The 17,480-nt window shown below is 43.6% G+C and overlaps 2 long non-coding RNA genes across 2 annotated transcripts in view; one reads left to right on the top strand and one right to left on the bottom strand.

Moving 5' to 3' along the window:
- The window catches only part of LOC133666994 (uncharacterized), a 76,956-nt gene that overhangs the window by 48,523 nt on the left and 10,953 nt on the right, over positions 1 to 17,480 (bottom strand). The window lies entirely within an intron of this gene.
- LOC133666996 (uncharacterized) lies at positions 11,731 to 17,124 on the top strand. Its single transcript, XR_009832010.1, has 2 exons — positions 11,731 to 15,129; positions 16,779 to 17,124. It is a non-coding gene; the product is annotated as an uncharacterized LOC133666996 (long non-coding RNA).

Below are 17,480 nucleotides of genomic sequence, written 5' to 3'. Positions count from 1 at the left end.
TCGACTCTGTCTTTATCCACCTTCCCATCGTTCTTATCGCGGAAAAAGAAATGGCTTTTCGATCATCACGAGTGGGAATCCCGAGTTCTGTCTCGTCGGAACAAAGGAACAAAGGAAAAAATTTTAACAAAATTTTAGTTGAAAAATTTCTAATAACATTTCGACTGGTAATTCGTTTATTTATATTACATTTTTTATTCGAATCGAATAATTCGTTTTCTAAGAAGAACTCGGACAAAAACAAAAAGGCGCGGGGAGGGGGGCGAGAGAGGAGGCATAAACGGACCTCGGACACCTTTTAACGGTTTCCAGAGGAATGTTCCCCTATCTCATCTCGCGTTATCGCCTCTCATCTCTTCCTTTTTTTCACTCGAACGGAAAGAGAGAGAGATACGCATTTTTCCACGAGTTGCGACACGGAAAGTCCTCGCGGCTGGTCAAAGTTTCGATCGTTAATCGATTTTTGGAAGTCGAATGTGTTTCGATCCGTTTCGAGAAGAAGATCGTCGATACAGGAGGAGAAGCGAAAACGAAGAGAAAATAGGAATGCAGAGAATGGAATAATAATAAGATAGAATTTCGACATAATATTCTCTATAATATCGGCCGAGAAAGTAACGAAGGGAACCTTATTGCGAGAAAGAAGGTGGATTAAAAAAATTGCACGAAAAAGTCGCGAAAAACTAAGAAAAAAATTTCAAACGGCTTATCTTTCCTCGTCTGTGTCCATCTTGCGAAAGAAAGAGAAAGGAAAAAATGGCTAATCGATAACTCGAAGCGAGGCACAAATGGAAAATGAAAATTTAAAACGAAGAGATCCTACGGCGAGAAAAATTTAACAATCGAAGAATACCTCGATAATAATTATCGTTCGAAACGTATACATAACAATTACATAGCGAGCAAACAAGATATTATAGAAAAGAAAAAAGCGAAGCGGCTATAAATAACTAACCAATAAATTTAAAATAAGTCCGATTAAACGTTAACTTTACTCGAAATTTTTAAATTTATTTTCATCGACTGGTTTCGAATGGCTGGTAAACAACTCTGCCCTGTAAACTTCGTGCAAACGATTAAAAGGAAAGGAAAAAGCGAATTTATCCGTCCGACGACTAATAATAAAGTTTCGACGAAACCGTCCTTGTATCGAAAAGATGGGAGAGAGAGAGAGAGGGAGAGAGAGAGAGAGGAGTTTTACCGTTTCGAGACGGCGGCGGCGTCGTCGTCGTCGATCCTTGCCGAGCGGAACGGTATTGAGGAAGGTTACGGCGAGAGGGCTCGGATGACGCAAACAACGAGCAAGGCGTATAACCGCGGGCAGAAGCGGGCATAACGGAAGAAGGGAGATAGCACCCTGGCGTAGGACGAGCGGGGACGTGGGCGAGGGGGGGAGGGCGCGCGGGGAGAGCCTGCCGGCAAGCAGGAAAGAGGGTGTCGGGACAGAAATAGACGGGCACGCTCGTGCTCGGGCCTCGTGAAGGCTCAACCTTCGAAAACGCGATAAATGTAAAACCCCGTGGACGCACGTGAACCGTCCACGACGCTTTTCCAACCGACGTTACAATTTTAGCCACCGCCCTGCCACGAGCCCTCCTTTCGCTCCGTTTACTCGCTTTTGGGATAACGTCCAAATTTTCGACGATAACCTTTGGCCTGGCTCCCGTAAAAAAAGAAAGAAAGGAACGCGCGTTGGTCGTGGACGCTTGCTCTCTCGATATTCCGTTTATATAAATAATAAGTAGACATAATTAAATAAATAAATGAGACATCCTCGAAATCTTAGATTTCTCGTCGGATATAAATTGGTCACTCGACGCGGTGTAATAATAATCCGCCAACGTGCTCTTTATTACCGACCGAGCGCAATAGGGGAAAAAACGATCTCTCCCATTTCGCTTCTTCTTTCTTCTCCGTTTCTCTTCTCTATTTTCCTTCGCGCGAGCGGGGAGGAGAAGGAGGAGGGGAAGAGGAGGGATTTGCATTCCGAGAAAAGAAGCGGCGCCGCGCGCGTTGTAAAGCGGAAACGTAAGTCAGTTAAGTAGCGTAATGTATGACTGGTCTGACGTGGAAGGACCGGGTTCATCGACCACTTTCTCCGACCCCGATCCTCCTCCCCTCGCCTCGAATCGCCTCGATCGGTTTTTTTCCGCGCGCCGTTTTTTTTCGCGGCCAATAACCACGTCTTAACCCTTTGAGTCATCACCCGCCCCCCTCCACCTTCTTCTTCGCGTTTTCCTCCGTTGTATATTTTCCATATGGAGGACGTTAAGTCTCATGAATTTTGCAGAATCGATTTGTTTATTAGAGTTTGAAAATTCGGCAGCCCCGAGTCATCCCTTGCGTTTTCCGTTTATATTTTTCAAAATGGATTTTTGCAATCGATCGATCTAATCCGAGAATCGAAATATTTATTCGAGTACTTTCGAAAGGATTTCAACGAAAATCGACTCCTCGCGATTTTATACTTTTCAAATGAATTTTCCAATTTCTTCGAAAAAATTCCACGATCGAAATTTCGGCACAATTTAGACGCTCGATGGTAAAGTTAGAAGCGTCGTCGCTTTCGATTACGCGGTTGTTTCCGCGGCTGGGCCGCCCACGTAACCCGAATCGAAGCGGCCGATTCATTCACGGCGAGTAGGGAGGCGAGTGGAGGGGGAGAGGAAAGAAGAAGAAGAAGAAGAAAGGAAAAAAGGGAAAACGCGATAACCGTTTGGACGCGGCCACGTGACCGCGATTTAACGCCGAATTATCGCTGGACGATTCCGTTTATCGCGCACGAGGCGGAGAAAGAAATACGGTCCAGGATACGCCAGCGACGTTTCTATCAACGGCGTTGCGGACATCCTGGATGCGTGTTCGGAACCAGCCAATGGTCGGATGGTCGTTAACCTTAGCTACGAGGCATGCGTTGGAAGCGCTGATAATCGGCCTCCACTTTCATCCGTTTCATCGTCATATATATATATATAATTTTCGTATCGTGGAAATATATGTACAAGATACGATAAAGATTTTTCCAAGAGGCGAATCGGAATTTCGATATATTTTCAGCTACGACCTAGAGAAAACTGGAATCGTAATAAATAATCTTATTATATCCCGTTCGATGGCGAAAGGAGAAAAGGATGAGGGGTGGAGAGGAGGGAGAGACGAAACGAAACGGTACTCGACACGATTCCCTTTTGCCCGATCGTTTTAATCCACGGGAAATAATTCAACGGGAGGAGTACCCACTTGACCCACGTTGGATCGAAAGGGAATCCTCCTGTGGCGATGGATCGATGGATTCCTCTTCGAATCCTGACGAGTTTGCTCGAAATAAATAGAGAGAGAGAGGCTGCGCTTGGAATGCATAACTGGCCTAACCGGGGGAGGAATCGCATTACCATTAACCTAGAATATGATACCGCTGTTAAACCGATCATCGATGACTGGCAGCGATGAAGAGAAATATATAAATAATATATATATCGTTTTTATAAATAAATCCTCTGATAAATGTTAATAAGATTGGAAATATTGAATAGTTAAAAATTAAGATGTTAATAAATAGAAAGTAATAAATTGAAAGGGAAACGACTACTTTGGAAATATCGAAATGATCAATCGTTCTATCATAAACGAAAAAAGAATTTTAAATATATATGTATATAATCCTCGAAAAAAGATCCGCCAAATATGGAAAATATATGTAACATGTATACGCGAGGATAACGACGCAGGACACGCGAATGTTATTAGAACGGAGAATAGAGAAAGGAGATAGGAGATCCTCGTCCCGCTGAGGCGATCGCCACGCGTAACGTCGCGGAAAGAAAGAAAGAAAGAAAGAAAGAAAGAAAGAAGGAGGCGAAGGAGGAGGGGGGAGGCGAGGCGAGACGCGAAGAGGCGATTTCTTGGACGGGAGGAGAAGCCGGCTCTGGGTAACACGGTGCCAGCAACGAAGGAGCTAACGGTGTTCTGCCCTCGATACCCGCCATTGTGAAACTACATATTATGACAGAGGATCCGTCGCGTGTACCGCTTCACCACGACACACTTACGCCACCTCGTCTCGTCTTACTTCTCCTCCTTATTCCGGTGAGTTCGTCCTCGCCCGCCTTCCTTCCTTCCTTCCTTCCTTCCAAACTCGTTCCATCATCGACGAATCGTTTCAGACCTACAATTCGGTGATTCCATACACACGACTCGAGTGTCTCGAACATCTCGATGCAAGGAAGGATTTGGAAGGATTTTAATTCGATGGATACGAGATTCACAGGTATTTGAGAAAAAGGTTTGCAACGTCGATGACGAAACAAGCGTTTCGCGAGCGGATGCGATGCAAATCCGCTTAAGAAACGCGATGACCACGTAGTTTCCTCTATTGGATGATCGAGTTTCGACAATCTTCGACACCTTTGTATGTAAATTCGACGCAATCGTATTGTTTATCGATCGTTTATCACCGGCCGACGTCTCGACGCGATAACGATCCAATCTTTTAATCGCCTTAATTTCCTAATCGATTTCTTAAAACACGCGAAACCGTATCGTTCGAAATTATATTCGTCTTTTGGAGCCAATTTTACGAGACTCGCCTTTTTACGAGGAATATCGACGATACTCGAATATACACCAACTTCTTTCTCCTCGTTTGCGGTAACGAAAAACGGTGTTTGCGCAAAGGAAAAAAAGAAGAAGAGCCGCGAATGAAAAATATGGATCCTTCGGTTGCTCTGGGCGAGCAAGAAATATCGTGTACGATATTTGAAAGTAACGTAAAAAACTTGGAGAGTCGCAGCGCGGGGAAGGAGAGGGGAGAGGGGGGCGCTGCGCGGTCGCGATGTCCGTTTATTTCGAGCGTTCGAGGGAGATGGCTCCTTCGAAACGCGAGGCAAGGTTAAAAAGCTTGTGCGGCTTGCGGGATCGAGAGAACGAGGACCACAGTAGTAAAGGAGGGAAGATTGACGACTATTAAATCATTTTTCTTTTTCTTTCTTTCTTTTTTTTCTTTTCTTTTCCTTTCTTTTCTTGAAAGCCAGGGACGACAATCGAATCGAAAGAAGAGGCACCGAATGTGGTACGAGGTACCGTAACGCTGCGTATAAGAGGGCGACGCAACCAACCGTTCGAGAAAATTTTTCTTTTTTCTTTCGATAGCTTCGCAATCGCGGCGATAGAGAAATACGATAGAAAAATAGAAGAAATCGATCGTATTACGCCTCCCATTTACGGACATATTATCGATCGAATAAATTTCAAACCTCATTTTTCCAATCATCGAAGTAAACGTCAGTTAGAGCTTATCGTTTTACGTTATCAAGATCGCCGATTTTCAGTTTTTTGATGAAATTATCGAAAGGAGTATTTGGATCGATTATTTCTCTTTGCAAAATATTCTTGCTTCTTGCGCGAAGGAAGAAGAGGAAAGGAAGGAAGCAGTCGAAAATCGTCACAAAGGCGCGTGCACCTCCTCCTCTTCGTCGTGTGAAAAAACGTAACGGGAGATCGAAAGGTACGCCCGCAACGTTGTTTCGCTAAGAGAAGAAGCGTGGAATGAATGGCGACGACACAAAAGAGCTGATCGAGGGAGATCGATCGAAGCACCGTTCGATCTCCTCCTCCCCTCATCCGGTCGAGATTCCCGTTCGTTTTCTTTTTTAAAGCCACCTTCACCCTCGTGACCTCGATTTTTCTAAACAGAACTGGAGGATCCTCTTCCGCGTGTCCTTTGTTCCTCACTTTTTATTAAAACGTACGGCGAGCAAAACCGTTTCCTTCCTTCCCTCCTTCCTTCCCTCGTGTCCAAATCCAAAGTGGATCATATCCTCGATATTATTCGAAAAATTATTTGGATAAGTATGGTCACGTCGAAAGAATTCGATGAAAAATGGCTAGAACGAGAGAGAGAGAGAGAGAGATGAGGAGAAAATCTAAAGTGGATGGATTTCGAATTAATCTGTATATCCTCGATATTATAAAAATTATTAAAAAAATTATTTATATATATTTATAAATTATTAATTATATATAATTAATTATTTATATATATTTATAAATTATTATAAAAATTGGATAAGTATAGTCACATCGAAAGAATTCGATGAAAAATGGCTAGAACGAGAGAGAGAGAGAGAGAGATGAGGAGAAAATCTAAAGTGGATGGATCTCGAATTAATCTTTATAATATCCTCGATATTATAAAAATTATTTGGATAAGTATAGTCAGATCGAAAGAACTCGATGAAAAATGGCTAGAACGAGAGAGAGAGAGAGAGAAATGAGGAGAAAATCTAAAGTGGATGGATTTCGAATTAATCTGTATATCCTCGATATTATAAAAATTATTAAAAAAATTATTTATATATATTATATATATATTTATAAATTATTATAAAAATTGGATAAGTATAGTCAGATCGAAAGAACTCGATGAAAAATGGCTAGAACGAGAGAGAGAGAGAGAGAGATGAAGAGAAAATCTAAAGTGAATGGATCTCGAATTAATCTATATATCCTCGATATTATAAAAATTATTAAAAAAATTATTTATATATATTTATAAATTATTATAAAAATTGGATAAGTATAGTCACATCGAAAGAATTCGATGAAAAATGGCTAGAACGAGAGAGAGAGAGAGAGAGAGAGAGAGAGAGAGAGAGAGAGAGAGAGATGAGGAGAAAATCTAAAGTGGATGGATTTCGAATTAATCTGTATATCCTCGATATTATAAAAATGATTAAAAAAATTATTTATATATATTTATATATATTTATATATATTATATATATATTTATAAATTATTATAAAAATTGGATAAGTATAGTCAGACCGAAAGAACTCGATGAAGAATGGCTAGAACGAGAGAGAGAGAGAGAGAGGAGAAAAGGAGGGGGCTAAACGTTCATCTCTCGGCGAATTGTCCACATTGTTACACCGGCGCGCGATATGTTGCGGATATTTCGAGGAGCAAGGGAGTTGTTTAAAGGCTGGCCCGCGACCAGAACAACGTAAATAACAGCCCGATATCCCGCGTTACGTAATTGCGCGCCGACCTCGAACTCGGTCGAGTGTACGCTCCACGTGCTCCACGTTGCCCCAGTTTCCCCGAAATCTCGCCTCCCGTTTACCCTTTTCCCGCCCGATTCTCGCTCCTATTAATACCACGCCGACCTAGGAGCCTCCTCCTCCCGTGACACGGATCCCCTCCTCCCCCCTCCCCAATCGACGAATTCGCGCAACGATCGATACGCGAGGTGGAAAAGGAAAAAAAAATGGGGGGCGAAGCAAAGATCCATCGACGAATTACGAATAATTCGTTCGTTGTGAAATTATCGTCGTTGCTCGGCTTAGTCATAGACCGTTATCAATCGTGTGTATTCTCGCAAACGTGACGAACGACAAGGATCCCGACACGTTCGTGTTATGTGTAATCACCCTGAATAATGTGGCTCGACGATGTAGCGTCTCGACAGCAGAGGCATGGTTATCCCCGCAATAATATATAATACGGGGATCACGCGATCAGCCTCGTTTGGTCATCGTTTTTTTTGAATCATCGTCGCAAGGTTTCCCTGTTTGTCAGCCGGAGGCGTTAACACCGGTGGCTGATTCATCCGAGAGGTCGATCGAGAGGTTAGAGATTCGAGACGTGGCTGACGAAGGCCAAGGCCCTCGAGGTGTCGAGGAAAAATCGTATTTTTTCCTGTTGGGGAATATAAATCAAGCTTTGGGTTAAACCGGAGAATATCTTTCTCTACGGTTATTATTCTTAATATTTCAGACGCGTTACAAACCGTAGACAGAGCGAGAACGAAGATTCTCGAGATTGTGAGATTCTAAGGAGGAGGTCTCTCGATGAGTCAGCCTATCCTTAGGGTTAACCGGTTCCCGAAATTTTTGCCTTAAGCTCTTAAGAAAAAGGGAAGAAAAGAAGAGGTGAGAAATCGCGAGCGAAACTCCGACAACAACAGTTATCGACCGAGCAAAGTTGAAGATATTCGAAATCCTATCCTACTACGTACTAACGGTTGGCTGCGACTACCTGATTCCCCCTCTCTTTTCGCCGTTTTCTTTTCTAGAAGGAAAGAAAGGAGTTCGGGTTTCATCGAGTGGGCGCGCTCGAGAGAAAGAGAGAAAAAAACTGAAGCGTGCGGCGAGTTTGCATTCGTCCAGCGAGAGAAGATAGCGCTGCTGCTTTCTCCGAGGCGTTTCGCCTAGGATTTCCTGCCTCGCCGGCACGTGATCTTGGCGTTATATACGCCTCTGCGGTTACGAGCCGTGTTACGTGGAACGTAACTCGACTTTGCGCGACAAACAGGATCGCTCTCTCTCTCTTTCTCTCTCTCTTTCTTCCTTTCCAAGTGTGAACGAACGAGCGAACGAACGAACCACGCCGAAAACGAAGTTATTTACGAAGTTGAAATGGGTAGAACGACGACCTTGCTAATCGGGAGACGATACACGCTTCTTGTTATACCGCAATTACATTGTAATAATCGGCGAGAAGTTGATAATGTTATCTTTTCCGTTGCGCAAAATAAGTTGCAGGTTGTAAAAATACGAATTTATTATTTTATAATTTCTTTCTTATTTATATAAATATATATATATATATATATAAATCGTGGACAACAGTGATAAATGTGCGATTTAAGTTGCTCCTAATTATGCAAAAAGTTATATACACTCGGAAATATAACTTTGACCGTACAATGTATTGCAAAGATGGCCAAGTAAACAACGCGAGTTGGAGAGAAACGACCCGAACGACAATAAAACTTCCTAACGGTTATAAAACGATCCAAACGAACGTTTCAAAAACTTTCGTTCAAACTAATTTCCAACAATCGTATCGATCGCGAGAAGAAGAAAACATTGCATAATAATCGAGCGCGAAAGGAGGGAAAAAGAGAGAGAGAGAGAGAGAGAGGTGGAAGTGGAAGTAAAATGTAACTTTCACCGTGCGTAGCTTCCGCGGCTTCTCTCCATCCATCCATCCACGCAAACACTTTCTTCCACCTTTTTTCTTCCACCATCGATTTTTCCGCGGGGGGGTTAAAATCCTTCTCGATATAAAATTAGCCCTTTCCCCTCTCCAGCGGGCGAAAGGAAGGCGCTGTTCAAGCGGCCCTCCGTATATTAAGCCTCCGCGCTCGATGGTGTTAATTAATCGACGATCGGCGACTATTTATAATGGGAGGGGGGGAGAGGAGGAGGATCCCCGTGCATCGCGCAGCCACCTGCGGAATTAACGAGCGATTGTCGGAATGGTAAACAGGCGATGAGCAACCGTCTGTTGACCCAATACGAGGCATCGACAACCTGCTATCGCAAGCGATATATCGACAGAGCAAACTGCCGCTATTTGCTTCGATCGTGCATTCGCCAACCATTTTACCAGTTTCGTATCTTTTCCATTCTTCTCGATTCGATTCGGAATATATCGGGGATTCAACTACAGAGATTCAATGCAAAATTAAAAATTCGAGGAAGGGAAATCTTCAGAGGCTTCGGTCTTGTCGATGGAACGTTTTAAGTGAAATTTCACGATTCGAACTTGATATTCGAGCGTTACAAATTCGATTCGTGGAATTTTTTACAAAGAGTAAAAATTAATAATTTTACAATGTAAAATTAAAAATTCGAGGAAGGGAAATCTTCAGAGGCTTCGGTCTTGTCGATGGAACGTTTTAAGTAAAATTTCACGATTCGAACTTGATATTCGAGCGTTACAAATTCGATTCGTGGAATTTTTTACAAAGAGTAAAAATTAATAATTTTACAATGTAAAATTAAAAATTCGAGGAAGGGAAATCTTCAGAGGCTTCGGTCTTGTCGATGGAACGTTTTAAGTGAAATTTCACGATTCGAACTTGATATTCGAGCGTTACAAATTCGATTCGTGGAATTTTTTACAAAGAGATCTCGAGTAGTTGGACAAAGTATATATATATATATAATAGGAAAGGTCCAATGGAGAGATGAGGGTTCGGTTCGAGGAAGGTTAAGTTTAGGCAAGTTTGGAGAACGTCTCCGTGTCGGAATCACGAGCGGTTACGGAAGGTGGCGCTCGAAATGCATTTTAATGAAAGCGGAGGAAGGGAGGAGCAAGGATACAGCGAAAATAACCGCGTACGTAGAAAGATACTCGCGGGTCAATCACCACGAAGCCAGCTATGTAACAGAGGTGCATAACTGGAAAACGTTATTTTTCCCTTTTAATCTCCAAGAGCGACTTCAAAGCCTGTTTACCTTCTCTCCCTCGGCGCATATCGATTCGTGAAAGTTTCGAAGATTCCAACGTGAATGGAAATTTATTGGACGGCGCGTGGGGCGATATTTCAACGAGTTTTCTGTTAATCTCGAGCGATGCAACGTCCACTTCAAAGCCTGTTTACCTTTTCTCTTGATCGAGGAACACTTATCTCCTACCGCATGCGACGTGAAAATTGTGAAAATTGGAAGCGTGATCCAACGTCTTTCTCGCAATTCCCAAATGTTGAACCAGTTGCCAAGACAAAATTGCAACCCTCGACCAGGCAAAATGCAAAATTCAGAATTTTTAACATCTATACATGTGAACCCTTGCAATCTCCCGAATAGTTTCCTGGATCGATATACATAATGCTTAGATACTCGAGCCGTCGCGAGTTTCTTTACAATGTAATCGGGTATTTTTAGAAACCTTATCTTCCAATCATCACCTGCGATGGATAAGAGAGCGTGGAAAAGCGTATCTGTGACGGAATTTTACACAGTGTAATTATTACGTATTATTACGTAGAGAACAAGGACTTCTTTTTTTCCTTTCTCGAGTATCGCGTACGAGATAATCGCGCCTCGAGAAAAATCCGTCGATCGAAATCGCGAATATTCCCTTTTTCTCTTCGTTTTTTGCATACTTCTATCTCCATCTCGTCGTGAAAATCACGAAATATATTAAGAAAAATTGGAAAACGCGCGGCGATTGGTCGGAGAAATAGTATTGGAAAAAAAAAAAAAGAAAAGAAATAATCGTGAAATAAGATTAAGAATTCTCCCTTTCTTCTGTACGTGGTCGAGTATATTATCGAAAAAATGGGAGAGTTGTCACTGACCCGTGCTCACCCGTGCCGAATGAAATAACTCCCCCCTCCCTGCCCCCCTCCGTCGCCGATAATTCGGTATCCAGGCCCGATAAACGCTTATCGCCCCGCTCGTTCCAATGTTACGACAATTTAGCAATTACAAACCGAGAGAAAGTGAGAGAGAGAGGGAGAGAGAGGGAGAGAGAGAGAGGGAGAGAAAGGAGATACAGCATCCCCCCGGAGCTCGGCTAATCTCCGCTTCAAAATATTTATAGTGGCACGAGTGGCGGAGAGGCGTTCCGGTGCACCGGAACGCTATCGACGCTGTACAATAATAATAACGCCGCGGCCTTCTCTAAAAATTAACCACGATTCATCGATCCTTATCCCCATACCTCTCTCTCTCTCTTTTTTCGAAAGAAAAAACTGGATGAAAGGATGATCGTGAGGAGTAAAAATGAGAAGTTGAATCGCGAAAGAAAGGACGAGAGCGAAGAAAATTACGCGTGGGGAGCGCGTTACGTAAGGAAAGTTCATAAGGAATGGTTACGTACGTGCGAGAGAAGGAACGGGCACCGTTGACCTTAGTCACTAAAATCAAGGGCCGTAGCGGGCACGGGCTGTCCGTCCGTCCCTCTCTTTCTCGGCCGTAATCGGCTTCATCCTTCCCCCTCCCGTCCTCCACTCCCGAACGCCCCAGCCATCGCGCGAGCTCCTTTCCTTCGCTCTCTTTCTCTCCTTCCTTCCTTCCTTCCTTTCCTCCTTTCTTGCTTGCTCTCCTTCTCCGTTCCACGGCGCAGCGCTGCTGTTCAAATGGGTCGGCCGTGCGCGCACACGCACACGTAACGGCTTCGCCTTTTTATCGTACATTTCACCTTTCTACTTTGCAATCAAGCACTTTCATATTGCTTTCACTTGGTCGATGAAAGTATCGTCCGCGAGCCAAGTAGGCGAGCCGTTCGTTTATACAAGGTGACCGAGAAGAAACTTTGTATTTTACGTTTCTTTCTTTCCTTTTTTTTTTCTTCTTCTAATTTAAAGCAAAACTTTAAATTTTCTCCTCCGATTTTGATTAAATCGTTGCGTTTCGCTTCCACTCGATTCCTAAGATTTATAGATAAGATAAGATAATCGGTTTCTTTTTCTTTCTTTCCCATTTTATCCCACTCTCAACGATGATTTCCAACGGTTTTAATAACCGAGAATTAATTAATACGCGGTTAAAAAAAAAACGATAAACTTTTCTAATTTGTATGTATGTACATGAAAAATCGTGATAATATGAGTCACTCGTAATTATAGAACGTAATTAACTTACTTATTATTATTACGCGATTATATTTATGTCAGTTCGATTAGAAATAAAGGAAAAAGAAAAAAACGTATCGTTGTATGCAAAACTTTCTTTTTTTCTCGAGGCTACGAAAGTTTATCGAAATTCATATATATATATATATATTATGTGTGCGTTTGTGTGTAGGAATAGGTGTGAAATATCACGACGAATAATTTCGTACATGCTCTCTCGAACATCCATCCGATACGAATGGAAGCCGCCGTGTAACTGCGTACGGGCGAAACGTTACGTATACATTTTTCGTCCTCGAAATTCGGAGGTCGATAAACTTGTTTACGTAGCACATGCCCCACCACCGCATGCCCCAACCTTCTCGCGTAATAGATCGTGTCCTCTATTCGATCGCGAGACTCGTTACTAATAAACACCAGATAAGAGGAAGGTAAATTAGGGGAGCTCGGTGCATCGCTCCGTCACGTTTCGTTTATCGATCCGATGCATCGCCAATTAGATTACTAATCCTGCGCGACCATACGTTTCTCGACGATACGTATTAACCGCGAAAGTTTATTAATAAACGAGAAGTTTAATTGCTTGGTGATAATAATTATTAACCTTAATTAAATGTGTGTAACCTTCTACGAAAGAAAGTATGAAAATAAAAAGAGAAGTTTACACGATAAGTTTTTTCAATAAATTCCTTCCTTTGCAAAATTTCTTTTTTTCTAATAAAAAAAAAGGAAAGAAAAAAGGGAGAAGCGGAAATGTTTAGATAAATCGCGATTGTTGCCCCCTTTTTTTTTGTTCCATTTAATTTGCGTTCGATTCACGGATTAAAACGACAATATCCGGATATTATAGACGGAACGATTCGATTACACGGGGACGTGGGCCAACGTTTAATTCGACAACAACGGCGTCGCGCAAAGCCAATTAATTAACACTACGTCGCTAATAAACGACACCCGTGAAATTCGCTTGGGAATCGAATTAGATATCCCGTTGGATCGACTCTGCGCAGAGTTCAACTTTCGCGTTGATTGCTCGCGTTGCAGAAAGCGAGTGTGCCTCGGAGGACGATTCTTGCGACGAATCAAAACTGCGAGGAACACGTTTACGCAGCCTTTTACTCAACGAAAACGTTATATCCAATAGGGATGGTTCGAAATTCTCCGCGATGCAAATGCCACGTTATCCACGAATATCGCGTCATCGCGGATAATGTAACACGGCCAAATACCGTTTCGTTATTATTAATAATCCGCTACGGCTGATTCACGTAGTGACGCAAATGTCGCTAATCACCCGTTGTATACAACCAATCGTTCGCCTCTTGGTTACGGTCTGCTCGCAAAGAAAACCATTTACTCGCGGTATTATTTTTCCACCGCAGAAAACGGGGGAATAATTGGAAAATTATCTACAAGTCTTTCCCCCCTTTCCTATCCAGGTGACTAAGCCTCCGACATTCTTTCCTGTCTTCTTTTAATTATCTTTCCAGCCTCGTTGTATCTCTCGAAAAATAATGTCGAAATATCTTTCTCCGCATCGAAATAAATTTCCAGATACCGTTTCTTCGCGGTACCGAACGATCGAGAATTTCTCGCGTGAGTTACCGAACGTGTCGAATTCGTGTCTTTCGGACTCGAAAAGAAGCAAAGATCCTATTCTTCGTATTTTTCTTTATCTCTCGCGTTAATCTATATCGGACGGTTTCATCGACGGTTTCGAGCGTCGCTGAAACTGTCCGCGCATGCGCGTCCATCTGGCATCGCTGTTTTGGAGAAGGGTGGGGAGCTGCGCACGCGGGCAATTGAAATGCAGGCGCACACGCTATCTAAAACATTCGCACGCGCAATCCGGATTACACCTGCATCGTCACTATTACTTGAACAGTTACACTTTCTCCTCCCCGACGTGTGTCCGAGGAAGAGAGAGAGAGAGAGAGAAAGCACTCGTAGTAGAACGGGAAAATTATGGTTGAAACGAGCTCCTCTTACCGGCGCGTTCATCATTCCAAATGTCCAACTCTCTCCCTCCCCTCCCCTCCTTCTCCGCGCGGCGATGTTGCGAACGAGCATCGGCGTCGGATGAAAATAATTCTTAGATAATACGGCAAGTTTCGCTCAACTTTGCGTTTCCATAACCGATCGCGAATACATTACGAAAGTGGCCGTGCGTAGAAATCGATCGACTCGAATCGCGATTTTTCGACTCCGATTTTCCATATTTTATTTCGCCCGATCGAATTAAATCGAGATAAGATTTCGAGATAATTCCCGGATATCATATCGTGTCTGGAAAGATAAAACGGCGAAATAATCGAGTTCGATGGCGATGATGACGAGCTGATGCATAATGCATCGGCCGCTTTCTTGCGAATCGTTGCAAACTCGAAGATAACCGGCGTGTTACATGTAATTATGAATCACTCTGTTTGTTTCGTATAAAACGCGAGTTTCATAAATTACACTTAATATTACGTCCACCACCTCCGATGAAACTTTCATTTTTCATCATTTCAACCAACGATCCAGACCTCCCTTCCCTTCCATTCTTCTCGATCGAAAAGTCGAGTCGAAAATTTCCCGGCGAGAGGAGGAATCTCGAAGCCGAGGCTTGGACGAACAATAACACGGGAGACATTTAATCGAAAGACATCTGACCGTGGCGAGAAACCGGTCGAGCGCCAGGATTTCGAAACGTGGAAGAAAGCTCGGCTCAATCGAGATATCGAGGTCCCTTCGCGGCCTTCAAGAGGCGATAAACGAGGTGACTGGCCGAGCCGGCTGACTTTCTTTTTTTAAAAACCTGGCAAACTGAATCGAAGGGGATCGGCAGCCTCCTAACGATTTCGCGGAAAACAATGCGGAAATTTTCTCCTTCTCGAACGCGGAGGATTTCAGGTATTGTTTCGGCCCGGCGATTGTCCTCTTTGGACGAAGGAGGAGGAGGGGGAGTGGAGAAAGGATTAATTATAGCGGGCTTCTTTCCACGCGCAAAGCCGCCTCGATGCAAAATAAATCGTCGCGGATTACGCCGCCGATGAAAGTTGAGAGAAAACGCGGCCCGATACCACCTAAGGAGACTAGTGCACGAGGAGGATAGGCTAGGGACTGTCTCGCGTTTTCTTGTTTAATTAATCGGCTTTCGTAAAGCCCATTGGCGCAGAATCGTTATTTTTCCACTCCCAAGTTCATCAGCGACCCCTCCCCCCTCCCCCTTATCGAGCGGTTAAACAGCGGTTCGAATCGAGTCACTCCTCGGCTCATGTATTTTTAGACAACGCGCTCCAACCCTGAATTTCAACCCTGAATTTTCAACCCTTACCATCCACGTCCCTGTACCACGCTCGATGGTATATTTAGATTGCAACCCTCCGACGTTACCTATTTCCGGAATTTCGCGTTGGGTTTAACGGAAGATTGCCCGGAATAATGCGAAAGAAGCGTAAATAGCGTAAACGCGGCGCTGAAAATAACCGGGATTTACGCCCACTCGAACAATTTAGAAATTCCCCGATGATAATCGGGAACAAGAAAATACTACGACTCGTGTAAACATTGTGTAATTCGCGAGGAGAGGTGCCATTGTCTTGTTTACGTTTTAATTTATGATTTTAACGAGGGCTGTGCTACCATTATCCGCCTCGTAAGTAAGACGGATAAAGAGCCGATCGCGTTCCCAAAGACGAACGAGACCTCGTTTAGAAATAGTTATTGCGCAGAAAGGAGAAAGAACAGAAGTGGTTTCGGCGTCCGTAAATTTGTTACGCAGTACACAATAGAAATAAATATCGTATTTACGGGAAGCGCGCGATACGGGGTGACCGATGGTCGTGATCAACGTCGTTTACTACTTCGGATATTGTCGAAACGTGGCCCCCCCTCCCCCCTCCTCCCGACGGCTCTGTTTTCATCGCCGTCCGGCGAGATGCGCGGTCGAATCCGTTTTACTTATTCTCGCGACTGGCATCGACCCAATCGATCGGCAACAGCCGGCAGTTTTTATTTTTATCGGCATCGTCGATTCAACGGAGAAGAAAAAAACCCCGCGAAACTGCAACAACAGCCATATATCGAGGCAATGCACGTCCCGAGTTCTCGTCCTTGAAATTCCAAATTCGCCCGCCATAAGCACGATCATTATGCATATAAGCGATCTATGAAAACAGAGGTGTCGAATCGCCGCAGAAAGACGACGCGATCGATGTATACCGTGATTTATAGCGTGCATATATGCACCATTTTCGATAGCGAGGCATCACGTTCAACGTGTCTATATTGGAAATTATTACATTCGAAGCGAGGTTGTATCAACGCCGAAACGCTTCTTTGAATCGATAAAAATTGAATCGAGGAGAAGAGGCGCGCTTTATTTTCTCTACGGATATTATTATATCTGTTTCGCTTAAATTCCAGAGAAACGAGGTTTGGAATCGTGATTACGTTGCAACGCAAATTTCCGTATCGATCCTGCACGTCAGAAGGCACGAAGATTCGTTCAACCGGCGAGGCCGGGTGAGAACAAGCTTACATAAAAAGTGAAGGTGACCGGCGGTGATTCATGGGGGCTGATGCCCTCGTTGTCTGGCATTCGGTTTATAGAGGACGGAGGTGGAGCAAGAGGTGGAGGGTCCTTGCAACAGACTCGTCCAAGTGGCGCTCGCTTCACTCGGTCTACGACTCTTTGTTTTTCGTTAGCCGAAATTAAGCTTTGTTTATCTCCTATCTCTCGTAATTCTATCGAAATAAACATTTTCTTCCCTAACGTCGTAAAAACCAAAGACTATTCTAAACGAAGCAGAAAGAATCGATCAGAGGAAGGGGAAAAACGGAAAAATATTTATTCCGTATAATTGTAAAACTGTTTCAGGGTTATTCAAACGATACAAAAATTACAAAATAAATAGAGGAATTGGGAGGGAGGGGGAGGGGAAAGAAAAAGGAGTACGTATCGCGAGATTTCAAACGACGCATCGCGGGCGAAGCGCACAACGTCGTCGCGCGACGCAATCTAATCGCGAGTACGGCAAAGCGTTGCGTGGTGTTGGGGCCGACGCGGCCGAAAGATCTGACGCGATGCACCTACTACTAAAGTATCGAGTGGGGATGACACGACGT

The sequence above is a fragment of the Apis cerana genome, linkage group LG11 (genome assembly GCF_029169275.1).
Source record: "Apis cerana isolate GH-2021 linkage group LG11, AcerK_1.0, whole genome shotgun sequence".
Taxonomy (NCBI): domain Eukaryota; kingdom Metazoa; phylum Arthropoda; class Insecta; order Hymenoptera; family Apidae; genus Apis; species Apis cerana.
Note: the sequence above shows the minus strand (reverse complement) of the source record. Positions and strands in the feature narration are given on the sequence as shown.